Source organism: Bacillus rossius (genome assembly GCF_032445375.1).
Source record: "Bacillus rossius redtenbacheri isolate Brsri chromosome 9 unlocalized genomic scaffold, Brsri_v3 Brsri_v3_scf9_1, whole genome shotgun sequence".
Classification (NCBI taxonomy): Eukaryota; Metazoa; Arthropoda; class Insecta; order Phasmatodea; family Bacillidae; genus Bacillus; species Bacillus rossius.
In genome coordinates this window covers 6,179,559-6,195,109 of record NW_026962012.1, presented here as the reverse complement: position 1 = coordinate 6,195,109, position 15,551 = coordinate 6,179,559, and the positions used below count along the sequence as shown (strand labels likewise).

Genomic DNA, 15,551 nt, shown 5'->3' with positions numbered 1-15,551 from the left:
TTACGATTCAGGCAGCGAATTCTAGCTGTGGGCGCAGAGAGCATCTCTCTATCTCTGTCTCTCTTTCTAATTCTCTATCTATTTGTGTATATCGTATCTCTTTCTCTCGCCATATCTCTATCTAAATATAAATCTATCTCTAACTTTCTCTATCTAAATACCTACATCTCCATCTATATATCTCTTCTATACAAGTCATTCTATAGCAATGAAAATGTTAAAAAAAACTTTATTTTACCTATATATATATTTATATCTAAAAATTATTTACCTGTCACAGGTGTGACACAGGTATGTAAAAACACGCGCGTATTCGAATGCAGTGTTGGGTAAAAATTTCAAAGCAATCGGCGAAGAATTTTCAGGGATTTAAGATTTTGAACGAATGAAACTTTACTTTTTTTTTTTTCATTTGTATGGATGAATTTAAAATCATGTGCAAAAACCCGCAACACGAGAAGCAATGTAACTGACGACACTCCAGAGGAGTAGCTCGGAGGCCGACCGGTCCCGGGGAGCGGGACTCGAACCCAGGACCCGGAGGACGACGTCGGTCTCTGGACGCGGCAGGCGTGGAACCAACATTCCACACGACCCTCCCCGGGGCCGAACAGCGGGCTAATTGCATGTTTACAAGTAGGGGGGGGGGGTGAGAATGTAACGGGTTCATTGTTCCTTTGTCGACGGCGTGGAGGGAGGAGGGAGACCGAGAGATGAGCGCGCCACGCCCCATCAGCTCGCTTGTCGCGTCCTTCTTCGCCGCCGACACGGGTCCGTGTGTCGCCCGTGCTCGCCACCCCCCTCCCGGCCCACCCCGACCGCACGTCAGCCTTCCCGAGACGCTGCGAGGGGCGTCAACCCAGACAGACGTAATAAACCAGCACGACGCAAGGCCCTGCCGCTCCTACAAGAAAAGAAACTACTTCGACAAAACATCGGAAGATAGAGAGAGAGAGAGTAAAAAATATATATACATATAGTGTTACCGAGGACAAGAAGACAATGCGACCTATCGTAACACGTCTTGTTCTTGACATCACGTTTCGAAGAATCGGAATTTGTTCCTTTGACTCGCTCGAACAATGCCTCCGAAATGGTTCCACGCGTGGCTGGAGGAGGTCGGTGGTATGCCGCACACCTGCGGGCCATTGGTTACCCCCGTGCGACACCGGGCATAGCGCTGGCGTCGAGGCTGGCGGCCTGGCAGCCCAGCGGCGCGGGTTCGAGTCCCCCGAGCAGGCCCGCGTCACTCAGTTAGAAGCCACATATTTTATCGCTGTTACGTTAACAGCACGGACATTGAATTAACATGTATTTAAACATGTTTCTTCACGTATTTCCAAACACGGCAGATTTAAATTTAAACCTCATTAATACGAACCTGAAAGGATTTCATACTTTTTAATAAAAAAACAAGGCTTTTACTGAACAAACTATTTAAAAATAGTTAGGCAAATCACAAATGTATACGTAAATTTTAATGACAATTCATAGGAGATGACATCATATTTAAATATTTTAGTTAAAATATTCAATATGTTTTTATTATGATGTGATTGTGTGATATTTCTTTAATTACAGCAATCGTTTCTCCAATGGGCCAAAAAAGAAAATTTGTACTAGGTATTAAATAATAACCACATTTTAAACTAAAACATATCAATAGGTATTATTACATAATAACTCTTAATTTAATTCCAGGGACATATAAAAATACTATGTATTATTAAGGTTCTGTTTTAACACAGTTTCTATTATTAAGGTTTCACTGTATTTACGATCATCATACAATCATTTCTGCGCGTTATTAAGTCCACACTCAGGTATCTGGCGGTCAGGGGATGGCAAAAAAATCAACTTAGTCCGAGGTCGCAGTTCCCAGTGACAATGTGTTACATGTCAGTTGTAACCCCTCGCGACCAGCATACTGTAACTGAAAACAGCGTGGCCACCTGGCAACGGTGAAATGGATACGCCCGGCTCGGAGGTGTTTGGAGAAGAGCTACAACTGGAGACCTCAGCTGACCTGTGGTTGACCTGAAAGGAGAACCCCCATCCAGAGGGTACCGGAAGACGCCTGTCCAGGTACCACATCTCTGGGACCGCTCAGACAACCCGGAGAGCCTGTGGATGTGTCACCGGAGCTGTGTCGCCGCCCTTCAAGGGCGATCAGAGCCGGCGACCGGCACGGAGTCGCAGCGCCAACAAGGGTCACCTCCCCCCCCCCCCAAGTGCTGCCTCGAGGGAAATGGCCCGACACGCTCGGACTAGCTCGGACTAGCTCGGACTAGCTCGGACTAGCTCGGACGCAGCGCGCAGCTGGAAGACGCCTCCAAGGAGGTCGGCAGAGCTGCCTCGAGGGAAGGGCCCGACACGCTCGGACTAGCTCGGACTAGCTCGGACTAGCTCGGACTAGCTCGGACTAGCTCGGACGCAGCGCGCAGCTGGAAGACGCCTCCAAGGAGGTCGGCAGAGCTGCCTCGAGGGAAGGGCCCGACACGCTCGGACTAGCTCGGACTAGCTCGGACTAGCTCGGACTAGCTCGGACGCAGCGCGCAGCTGGAAGACGCCTCCAAGGAGGTCGGCAGAGCCGGGGCGTCGCGACGCCAGCTCGCGCCAAGTGGCCCGACGCCAGGCGGCGAGCCGCTTCGGTCTCGGCAGGGCATTTGGCGCGAGGGACCGACACAAGGGCCTCGTCAATCACGACGGGGCGACGCCGCCTCCAAACACTCCGACATAAAAAAAAGCTGTGAAACATTCACGCGATGGAAGCGATGCGACAGCAAAATATTGCCTTGCCGTGCATGCGATTTTCAACCGCCCGACAAAAAAAAAACGATTAGGAAATTGAGGGAATATGGCTCACCTTACAGTAAAAGCCTGCAATTCGGTTTAATAAAAACATATTGAGCCGTCATTGCAGTTGTGCACTCTCCACTTTATATATTTTACTTGTATGTATAACTTGCCCGCACTTCACCATAACTGCAGCAAATGTGAAAAAAAAAAACCTACATTGCCTCATTTTGATGCATTTGTTCGGGCAATACGACGCGCTTTATAAAATGGCGAGGAAGTCTTGAAATCAAGATACATAATATTTAACAATAAAAAAATTATATTTTGCAGACTGAAGTAAAAATAGACGAGAGTTAAAAAATCAATTTTTCAGTAAAGTTATGATCATTAGATAATTTAAAAAGTACTTAAATGTAGTAGGAACGTTTTTCAACCCTTAAATAGAAACACTTTTAAACAAACGTTTTAAAAAATTTATATAGGAATATCGTAAATATAAATTTTGTGTCATTAAAACATTTTTCATGCTTTAAAAATAAATCAAAGTACAAAAACACATTTTACTTTACAAACCTAATAAAATAATGGAGGGGGAGGGCGCTTATGATAGTTTCCGCCCCGGCGGAAGGAAACCTAGACCCGTCCCTGGCACCAGTCAAACTACACGACCTACCGAGGCGCTTGGCCCCTCCTGCGACCCCGTAGCCTGTAGTCGAACAAGCAGACACCACCACGGGGTACAGTTCAAATTTTTTTTTCTCTAAAACCATTGGCTGAAACAATTTTTGATGAAACTAACTACTGCCATGAAAACAGGGGTTGAAATAAAGAAAATCCCAAAACTTCCTTACTATCAAATTCATTCGTATTCATTTCAAAACATCTTAATATTATCTTAAATCCTGATCCAAAGAAAAATTTTATACGATTACGTATTAGTGCAAAAGATGAAAAAAGTTTGAAAGTCTAAAATGCATAAATATTTTAATAGGCATAATATGGTAATCATTCGAAGCTTTTTAACGCTTGATGCATTGAGTTATAAATTATAAACATTTGAAACATTTCTGCTGCATGAAATATAAGAAAATGTTTTATCGATCATTTTGGCATATTGTAAAACATTTAGGATATAATTTACGTTAAGCTCTTAAAATGTGCAGGAGGTTTATAGAAGTTTCCAGAACATTTCCAAAATAAATAGGTAGGTACTTCGAAATCTACAAACTCGTGCAGGCTGTGCCGAAAAGGATTTTTATTTCTGGACTATGTGCTTTCGGTCCCGAATACCTTGTTAACTCATTTCATTTTTATGAGGGTTTTTTTTTCGGTTAGGGAGATATATTACTGTAAATTTGTCCCAATTTTTTTGCCATTAGATATTTACCAAGTGGTAAATAACGGCGGTAAAAAAAAAGGAACGTAAATGTTCATTGTATTGATAACTTACGTGACATCTTATAAGGTCGCAAAAATCCTCAGTGAATATCTGAATAAAATATGAGACGAAACCTAAAGTGTGAGATAGCTGTCAAGATTATTTTACAGGAACAACCCTTTAATAACAGTAATGACAAGAAAAAAAAAAGATAAAACTGACATAGCGTGTGAAACCCGAGCTTCAAGCAATTGAAATCGCAGCCAAGTCATTGATCACCCGGTGGGCTTCAGCCACGGAAACGAAACGCAGGAATCCACAAGGTTTAAGCAGGTCAGTGGTGACAGATGGACGGTAAGATGTGGAGCACTTTCCAGTGTTACAAATGCACGGCGCATGCCGTGGAACACGGGCTATGCGTCTCCGGTCGAGCGCCTTAACGGCTCTCGATGTTCCCGTCAGGCGGCGGCTACACATCGGTGACCACGCCGAGAATACAGGATGAGACACGACACGACACGACAATCCACGTGACAGTAGTTGACCTCCATGTATTAATATAAAACCAATGCTTGGCCACAGAACTGTCGCGATCAGACAGGAGGCGACAGCATCGAACGACTGCTGCAACTTCGTCGCCAGAAGACCGTCTGGTGGCTGCAAGTGTTCTGCGCATGCGCGAGTATAAAAAATCCCCCCCCCCCCCCCAAAAAAAAAGACATGCATATGTGTGTTTATATCTGACTAGTTAAATACCGTTTGTTCATTGTAAATTTAATTTCAGCAAATATTTACTTGTTAACCACTGTTAATTGAATTGGCCTCAGTATATACAGTACAATGTATTCGTTTCAAGAATGTCGCGGGAAGAAGTAACGTAAAGGGAACACGGTGTAGCGTCTTGTAGCCGGCGCCACGTGGAGTTCAGTTACCGTTACCCGGGGAACACACACGACCCGTACGGGCGAGCGAGGAGTGCTTGGCTTGTACGTGGCTGGCCTGGCGACTCTCCGCGACAGCGCAGGCGTGATTAATAAGCACTCCGCTCCTTCCCGCCGCGCGCCGGCCCGAGTGCACTCGCCGAGGAAGTAGCTGTGCTTCGACACCGACCCGGGTAACTGGGCAATAAATCGCGCGAGGATGTCTCTGCCCCGCATCCAACCACGGCACTGTACATCCACGCGAACGATATTGGCGTCGTAGCTGCTTCTTATTCCCCCCCTCCCCTCTTTAAAATGTCTTCAGAGGCGGTATTACAAATACACGGCCTCAGTTTTATATCGTCTACAGATCACTTCTCGGTACAAGTTCACACCAATCAAAGGTGACAATGTTGGCAACAGCGACAGTGTTGGCAACACTGCATGCGCACGGCGAATCGCGGCGCTGGTGAGTAAAAGCTACCACGAAACCCAACGGTGTTAGGAAACACTTAAACGCTGCGCATCGTAACTGCCATCGTTCCAGTTTGCAAAAAAGAAGAAGAAAAAAAAAAGGCTGAGTTTGCAAATACACTCCACCGTGAATAAAAAGCCCAATTTGTCCCAACGCAGTTAAAAAAAAAAAAACGCGGTGTTCGAGGAAATGCGAACGCTTGGATAAAAGCGGACTAAGGCTGGGCTGCATTCACAACAGCACTCGCACAGCACAGACGTACGGAAGTTGACTACACACGAACAAATAGCAGCTGCCACATTTGGAAAAACAGCTCACGCACATCAAAACAGCCAGCTCTTGGCGCATAGAAAGTTTTGACGAACTTTTTTTTACTATTATTATCTGTACTGTGCGTCGATTTCTGTTTGCGGCCAATCAGCGTGCACTACGTCAGCGGCGTAGAGTAACTGACGGTAGTTCTGATGCGTGAATTTCAAAGATAAAGAGTGAAACTGATTAGAACAGGTATTTATTTGCGGGAAAATTCTTTGTGGTTTATTATTCATAAACGTCAAAAACAAAACTGCAATCATAAAATGTTCGAATTTAGGTGAACTGGTTCTGTAAATAATAACTGACAAAATTTGAAAAATCTCGAGAGAAGTAAATAATGGGGAAATATATGTTAGGAATTATTTGAACTGCTGTGTTGTGTTCGAATGTAGCTTCGACTTGTGTGCTGTTGAGTGTGAAACTGTGCTATCTACATATATGCTGATTGCATGCCATCGCAGATGTACCCAAGTCTTTGCCGACATGGGTAATGTTGTCGGAGAGCACTGCTGAGTTCGACATTGGGATAAGAAGAGATATGAACATGCGAGTGGGACAGTACGACTGAATCAAGGGATTTCTCTCTCTTTTGTGTTGTTGACCCAGCCCTCTTAGCATGAGCCCTGCCGACCTGGGGCCCCCACGGGCGTGGATACGGAATACGCCGTGTACGCGAAACAGGAGAGGTGTTAGAGATCCAGCTATGTCCAGAGGCTGAGGCTACCCATCCCAGCATAGACACCGCCGTCACCCCCTGCCTCACTCAGCTAACCAGACAATTGGCTGCGTCCTAAGTTCTTGGACGTTATCAGCATTGCTGGCGCCGGGTCGTTACCCCAACGCCGAAATACCACAACGCCGAACGTACAATAACGCCGAATACCATATCGTCGAATTCCAAATTGACCGCAACGCCGACAGCTAGAAAACTGCTGTGTACCAGAACGCCGAAATACAGTAACGCCGAAAAATGTTGCTGCAGGGAGGGGGGGGGGGGGGGGGGCACAGGAGTAAAATGAAAAACAAATGAATTAATGTGTGTGTTTCTTAAATGTATCTTAACGCCGAAATACCACATCATAACCTAACCTAGGCTAGCCTAACCTATCCTAACCTAACCTAACACAACCTTACCTAACCTAACCTTTGTGGCAGTCCTGCAATGACATTTTTCGGCGGCGTTGTGGTAATTCGGCGTTGTGGTACACAGCAGTTTTCTAGCTGTCGGCGTTGTAGTCAATTTGGCACTCAGCGTTATGGTTTTCGGCGTTATTGTACGTTCGGCGTTGTGGTATTTCGGCGTTGCGGTGCGTCCCCCTGGCGCCTGCCGCGGGTGGGGCAGTGGACACCCCCATTCCCCCCCCCCCCCCCCCCGCTCACGACCCGGCGAGGGGCGAGCGAAGGCCCGGGACCGCCAGCCCCGATCAACGATCACCGATAAGATATGCAGCAGCGATCAGGCGAAATGTCGAAAGCCGGAGGAAAAAAAAAAAAAAAAAACTAAGGTTAAGCATTCCGCGTGAGAACCATTTCTCAAGGACAACAACGTACACGGGAATGCAATGTGTGGCAACAGGAATTTTTTTTAAAATTTTATTTCGAAACAATGACTTCATGTACCCGCTCAATTTTTTTTTCCTTGAGCTGAATAAGGCAGAATACGCGAGTCCTAGCAAGTAAGCCCTAGGCATGAAATACTATGCTTACAAATGAAAATAAGTAGGGAAGTAGTTCGTAATCGAGCCATTTATCCAAAACATGACATGAGTTGAGGTTACATGGCACATCAAAAATTTTTATAGTTCCAAAAAATATATTTTTTCGTTACTTTCGATTATATTCGCTTTTAATTACGATGTTAGAGAATTCGTGAGCATATTGAAGTTAAACTGCTTCACCCAAACGTTTGAGAACTACATAAAATAAATTACTTTATTACTTTTGCCCTTAAAACACTTTAATTAATAGTATAGTTGACAGCCACATTCATTCTCTTTAGTAGGTTATACAAAGCGGCATATTTAGGTTGTACAACAAACAAAACATTTTCATAAATACAGAAAATATATTCTAGGTATTTTCGATTACGTTCAACCTTAAATTACCGTTCTCATCTTCACTAAAATGTATGTTTATCCTTTAACAACCGATGAACGCAGACGAAATTAATTTAACTGCGCTCATTATTTTCAAACACTATATGAGATACATCTCCTACAAAGTAGTGGCAGATTTTTCTGCATGTGTAGCTACAAAAGGTTGAAACATTAATAGCCTTAACACAATATGACTTTACATGCGGGTGACTGTTTGTATATTGGTCTTTTTGTTTGCCAGTATAGCTAGTATGGTTGAATGAAACAACGCTTTTGTACCAGAAAAAAAGTCAGCTCCAACAATAAAATAACTTCGCCAAAGCAAAACTTTTTCTGATTAATTATTTAATTATTATTTCATTTGTCATTACACTATAATCGTTCTTTCATGCCTTATTTTCATGCTACAGAAGCATAAATTTCTCAAAGCGCAAAAGAATTTGAAATTTCTCTTTTTTAGTCAGAAAATTTTATACCTTCTTATCTTTAATTTAAATTATCATTCACATGTTTCGTAGAATTAAATTTCGCAATATAGCCACGGATCAACTGCCATTAACAGCCGACACCAATACCGGTGTTGGCACCTTTAATTTTATAATACCTTTAATTAAAATTATATCAAAAATTTAACTTTTAGATATAGCTGTACATAATTTTCGTGAAAATATTAATTTATTTTAATTCTCCCGAGTGAAGCTTGGTGATCTAGATATTCTTCTAAAACAATAACATTTAAGCAAGATAGCAGTAACTAGACCAGAAAATATTTTTTTTTTTACAGATCCACAGAAGAATTTTAATACTTTTGATTAACATTCGCTGTTCCAGTTGTAGAGTGCAGAGCAGAAATTGTTCGCGTATTTCAAGTGAAAAGACCATGATGCAACGCAGCAGAGTAACAAACAGCGCGGGTCTAAACAAATCAGATATTTTTCGAATTGCTATAGTGCAGAAAATTTGCCTTTAATCATATAAAAGAGTACTTTAAAAATAAAGAATTTATCAATATTTCCCTACTGTGCATAGTACTCAATTTTTATAGAACTAAATAAATGTAACATTTTTTGTAGATATGTTATTGTTACTTAGAATTCTACGACTGACACACAATAGTTTGTTATTATTAATAGTTCAATAGTTCAAAAAATTAAATTAATTAAAACCTAATTATTTTAATGTTTTCTGGTCACGTAATGTGTCCGAGAAAACTGTAATTGTGCTGATAATTTGAAACTTAATAACTATAGAACTGTTTTTACACGCTTTTATCAGCTTCACTTGTAACTATGTAAACAAATCTTGGATGTCGATTTTAATCTACTTCTAATTGTCGTATCAATATGAAATTTTGCAAGTAGGTATATGTAATACCAACGGATGGCGAAAAAAAAAAAGGGTGGGTTGCTCTCTTCTTTCATTTTCATAATGAATCTATCCTAACGAATAGTAATTAGTGATAGAAAATTTAAGACAGCTGATGTCAATCACCCCACGATTTTTTTAATTAAAATTATTTTTTGTTTATTAATTGATTCTTATTTTAAGCTTATTAAAACAAACTACGCTATACAATGTTACAAATTACTCAAATTTAAAGATTATTTTTTGAAATTTTAGTTTATATAACAATAAAAGTGCGTTTTTTAAAATAATTTTACTAACATAAAAAGGTAGTGATGATACAATTGATTATAAATTATTTTTTTAAATAAACGTCGTTAATATATATATATATATAAACATTTAGCTCGATGCAGCTGTTATCCAAGTTCTATGTTGTTTACGTCTTAATTATTCATATTAAAGGAGGGTAACCAGCGGTCGAAAAAAATAAGAGCTGTATGTAGTGAGCAACGAGCGCGTGGCTCCGGGGGCTGGAGGGCTGGAGGGCTGGAGGGCTGGAGGGCTGGAGGGCTGGAGGGCTGGAGGCGGGCGGGTCAGAGGTCGGGCGATGCATGTATGTATGATGCTGGTATGTGAGCGGCGCTCCCCACGCGATAGTCGCACATCACCCTCTCCCCCCTCCCCCCAGCCGTCCATCGGCCCAGTAACGGTGACACCGCGCGCGCACAATGGCGGGAGGGAGGCTAGTAACGGAACACGGCGACCCAGCTGGCACGCACTCACGCATCAACGACCCTCCGAAACCTCGCTCTCACACACCCTGCTTTTTTTTTTTTTAATTTTCCTGTCACTGCTATTTTTCAAAGGGCTATTTACAAAATTTCAACACGATAACTCCTTTGCATTTGTTGCACTGGAACAAATATTTTCAACGGATATTCACTAAGTGTAATATTAATTGTTGTAAAAAGTCGCGCACATGATAATGATAAGAAATATAACGTGACCTTTTACACTGTTTTTTATTACACTTAGCGAATAAATGTTAACAATTTTTGTGAGAGAACAAATGCCAAAGAGGTATCGTATTAAAATTTCAGCTTTAGCCATTAAATAATATTAATGACGAGATGGCGTGTGCGACCGGGCATCAACAACACCCCTGGAAGATGCAGGGACCACAAATTTTATAATCTGACTAGTTTTTTTTCTTCCAAAAGATCAATTTCATATTTTCCACTTAGATCAGAGCGACGATTATTTCGTGGATTCGTTACAGTGCAGGCTGCACTCCATTTGCCTGCGTATAGTCAAGACTTGCAAGTCGATAACAAGGTCACATCCTTAGGCGGGTTACACGTGACTGAATAACACTTTTCCTTGTTTATGACCGGCTCAGAGTTGTCAAGGTCAATTCCTTTGGCGGGTTACATACGATTGAATAAACAATTAGTTTATAACTGTCTCAGAGTTATCAAGGTAACATGTGTTTAAATAACCACTTATTGTTTATAATTGGCTCAGAGTTGCCAGCTCAATGTATCTCTGGACTATTGCCAAATCTTAAGGCTCTTCCTCCACCACCTTTACAAAATATACGTGTACAAAGAAATATTTGAAAAATGGTACTATATTGACACAGGGAAATGCAGTTACTAATCTCCTGTTTAGTGACTATGATCTATTAGTCAAAAATCAAGTTTTAACTATGAATATTTGTCTGATATTAAACAAATAGCAGCAAACGAATGGTATACATTAACTGACAACAACTCCAGCACAAAAATAGCATGCGTTACTTAAATAGTAAAACATAACTATGAATTGCCCAAAAGCTAAAATAATGATACGAAATTGCAATAACTCATCATGAGGAATGTATTGATAAGGGGGAGGGGAGGAGAGCGAACGGGACACTGCAGTAGGCCGAAAATCACTAGACTGAAAGGCACTAGACCGAAAGTCGTTTCTCCGAAATTTCGGTCAAATGACTGTCGTCGCGTTTACTTGCTTAACAAATTCGTACAGCGTGTATAGCATTTTTTTATGGCGATAAAACTATATAAACAAAAATATAACGCACTTCATCGTTTTAGTGCACGATAATACTTTGAAACGGAACCGAAATAGAAATTGACGAGGGCTCAATAGTTTGTAACTAATAAATTTGATTTCACCCAGTAGATTCTCATATTTGTTTTAAAAGTTATAATATGGTTTATATTAAAGGAATGAGTGCAACTGAATAGATACCCCGGATAGAGATCCAACCGGCAAAACTGTAGTAAAATAATTATGCAAATAATATACAAACCCCAGTTTCCTACATGGTAACTTCTTGTGTTTGTTGAAAAGTTGGTATTCCAGTGAAGTCAGATATAAATGTAGCAAGGTTTTTTTTTTTTGTTTTTTAACAATGTGAATTTGTGGGTTTGGTCCACATTCGGGATAACTATTCAATTGCTGATAACTAAACTCAAGGAAATTCAATAAAAAGCTAAAATAGGAAATTTGTCTTTTTTTACATCAACTGTGATTGCGTGAGCAAGCATACACCCTTGGACTTGAAGAGGCCGGGACTTGACGATTACATTTTGATTCTCTCTTCCGCGGTCTGCTGAAGAACACCTACATTGATGTTTAGCTTGTAACTACTGAGTGGAAACACCGGTGCTCGAATTATGAACATTGACACAAGTGGGTCTCGAAACATCACCGTTTACTAATTAAATACCCTTATTCGCCAAGAAATAAGTTGGTGAACTTTCCAAATCGTCTAAGTAAAGTAGAAATAGAAATTTAATAAGCAGTAATTTTCATCTTGCCTCAGGTAAAATTTTATAATCTTTCAAAAGGAATTGGTCGTTGCTACTGTTGTTTTATACCGTGTCATAAACCGAATACAACTCACTCACAACATTTTACCAACAATATTTTACACATAACATTAATATATACATTTTTTTAGATTCTGTAATGGTTTATAATAAACACAAACGTAATACAGCAACCTTTCCCTCTAATCTCATGTTTCCGCAATGTTTTTAGTACTTTTTGAAGAGAGACGCCACGCGGTAATGTGAACACTTGGAAAATAATAGACGCCACGCGGTAATGTGAACACTTGGAAAATAATAATCTCGAAATAAAATATAGGTATTAAAAAAAATTCCCATACAGATGTTTATTTCAAGGCGAGACTAATATATTAAAACCGGTTGCGTGACTAAGAAATATTAACACGATACATTACGCATACCAAGTTAAAAAAAAACTATCTGCTGACGTAGAAAACGCAAAGCAGGCGAGAAACATTATTTACCCGTTCGTGAAACTGCTTAGGAAGAATTCAGTTTGCGGTTATGGAAATCAATTCACGTGAAAAATCAACGTGAGATTACACGGATTTCCCCATGCAGGTAGGTGTAATTGATAGCGGCTCGCGCCGCGGGTGTAAGGTCCACGCGTGACCTTGACGGCATTCAGCTGAGGAGGGGAGTGCTTGTGGCATGGGACGCGCCGGCAGCTTCTGAGTCCGTCACCCCGACCCAAGAGGCTCACGCGGAAGCGGTCAGTGGAGGCGACGCTCAGGAGGAACAAGCAAGATGGATGCCCCGCGCGAGGAAGGGAACGAAGAAAGAAGGGAAGAATCCTCACGGCTTTTTCCTCCTCCGCTCCTCCATCAACTTCCAGCGACTTGACCAAAAAAAAAACTTCTTCAGAGACATTCATCAGAGGTTCTGGGCGGCAAGGCTGCACACAAAGTCGGATATTACATTACATTACGAGATTTTTTTTTTTCGTCGAAGAATGTACCTCATATAAACTAAGGGTTCTTCTAAAACAGTTTTATGGACATACAAGCCATTGCTGGTTTTTACTGTATGTCACTGTGTTGTCGTTGTGTGTTCAGATCGTTGAGTTCTTAGTCTGTTTGTCGCTGTTATCCGAGGTTGTTGTTTGTCTGTATTTTCACTTCTTGTTGAAACTGTTTCGTTTTTAATATTCGTCTGAGCCGTGATATCCCCCCCCCCCCCCTCTACCGACTTATTCCTTCCAAATAATTCTCTGTGCTTTCTATGTATTCTCACTTTTTTTCATTGGCTGATTTTGACATGTTTTTCAGTATGTTTGTGTAGTTCGACTTTCTTGTCCACTCTTGTGGTTTCTCTACGAATTACTGCAAAAAAAAGCAATGGCGTAACTTATCTCCATAAAAAACATTTTTAATCAATCGATCCCATTGCAAGAATCATTCAAAGAACCAAAATGTTCTTCTTAGTTCGAGATACTGGAGCTTAGTATAAAATACGTGAGATTCCAATTCCGAGCTCCCTGTTCAGTTGTGATAAGAGTATCGTGTCTACATGCATGTAGAAGGAAAAAAACAGTATTTATTTTTTTACTGTGGACTAAACAAGTATTGGAAAGTTTTGTTGACTATTGTGAGATGAAGTTCGAATATAGCTAACTCAGAAGACATTCGTAGATTAACGAAGGATCATTTTTAGACAGAGTTATTTGTAAATTTGAGATGAAATTTTTTATCGGTCCATTGTTTAACAAAACCAAAACCTCCCTCTCCTAAGCCAAAGTCTTTCGATGCGTAATAAACCATGGTTCTCGAAAGATGGCGGCGAGTAAGTGCGTGTGTTGTTTATCCGGCAACATTTCTGCTACGCGGTGGACAACGGTAGTATTTATGTAGTATTATCGTGCATCAGTGCAACCGGCGGATACTCCCTCGGCACAATATCCAGTTTTTTTTACTGTTTGAAGCTCGCCTCTCAATACGAGACTTTGCACGATCTTGCGCAGTACAGCCGGAGAAACTGCCTGTTGGTTTGTGGCGCCCCAGAGAAACCAGGCGAAGACATCATGAAAGAAACAACACGTGTATAATACAAGACAGTTTGCAATTGGAGAGAAGGCTAGGCCTCATAGCAAATATACATGCGGTAAAATGGCACAGTATAAATTACCCATAGCTTGATGTAGATTAATTGGAAAACATCAATTTCCCCCCCTGTGTAACAATACACGGACGAAAAGTACGGAAACAACACATGCTGCACTTAGTACTTAAAACGAAAACATGAATAAAAATGTTTGAACCTCTCGAACTTGAACTTTAAATCTCTCTTTAGCAAATTCACAGTTCCCCTCTATGTGAAAATTAGATTATTTTATATACCTGTCTCCAAAACCCAGTCACCATCATCGGTCTTCGATTATCATCCTATATCTATTCTTCCAGTTCTGTCCAAGCTGCCGGAGTACATTGTACTTTGTCAAAAGAGAGCTTACCTAACTCAAAATCACATGCTGGTCATATACCAGTCCAGGTTTAGAAAAAAGTTCTTAGTAAAAACACTGCACCTGTGAATTTACGTGATGACATTTAACATGAAATTGAAACCAAACATATTACAACTGCTCAGTTTATTAGACTTAAACAAAGCATTTGACAATGTTGATCACGATATTACTCGTACCAAACTAAAATATAATTTCAATTCCTCTGAGAATGCTGTTGAGAGGTTTACATCATACTTATCCAGCAGGTACAAGGGTATTAAATCTGGAATTCACTGTACGCCTAGCACCTGGTAAGCTCAGGTGTTCCACAGGGTTCCGTACTTGGCCCCCTTTTGTTTTTCTTACACTTTATGGGGGATTAGGCCCTGCCAACTTGGATTTTTCCACCTTTTGGTTTATAACTCTAATGTTAAATTATTTATCCAAATTTTCGGCATGTCAAGGCACAAACCATACCTCCCAGAACTTGTTGCGACAACTTATTTAACAACAGGCTCTAGCCGCGAAGAATGAACTTTTTCTTCCACGCGGGCGAATACAACTATTATGATAACCACATCAGTTCACCAGTGTTGATTTCAACAAGTAGCCAAAACTATGAAGCGTCTTTTGCAATTTTTATAAAAAAAAAAAGTACTGAAGCTGGACTCAGCATATAACGTTAGTAGAAATTTTATTGGCACTTTGCGTGGCCTAACACGTCTGAAAAAGCTTCTGCGGTCCTGCGTTAGAAATATTTTATTCACTCTCTCGTAACTGAACTTATGATTACTGTGATTCAGTTCATGGTGATTTAACATGTATGCAATGCAAAAGGATACAGCGTAATCAAAATTTTTGTGTCCATTTTATTTTTAGTTTAAAGAGTCGTGCGCACATATACCCGTATTACAGTAGGTTAA

At 40.9% G+C, this 15,551-nt stretch overlaps 1 protein-coding gene across 1 annotated transcript in view; it reads right to left on the bottom strand.

Annotated features, from left to right (window-relative positions):
• LOC134542613 (rho GTPase-activating protein 20-like) overlaps positions 1–15,551 on the bottom strand; it is a 927,095-nt gene that overhangs the window by 557,331 nt on the left and 354,213 nt on the right. The window lies entirely within an intron of this gene.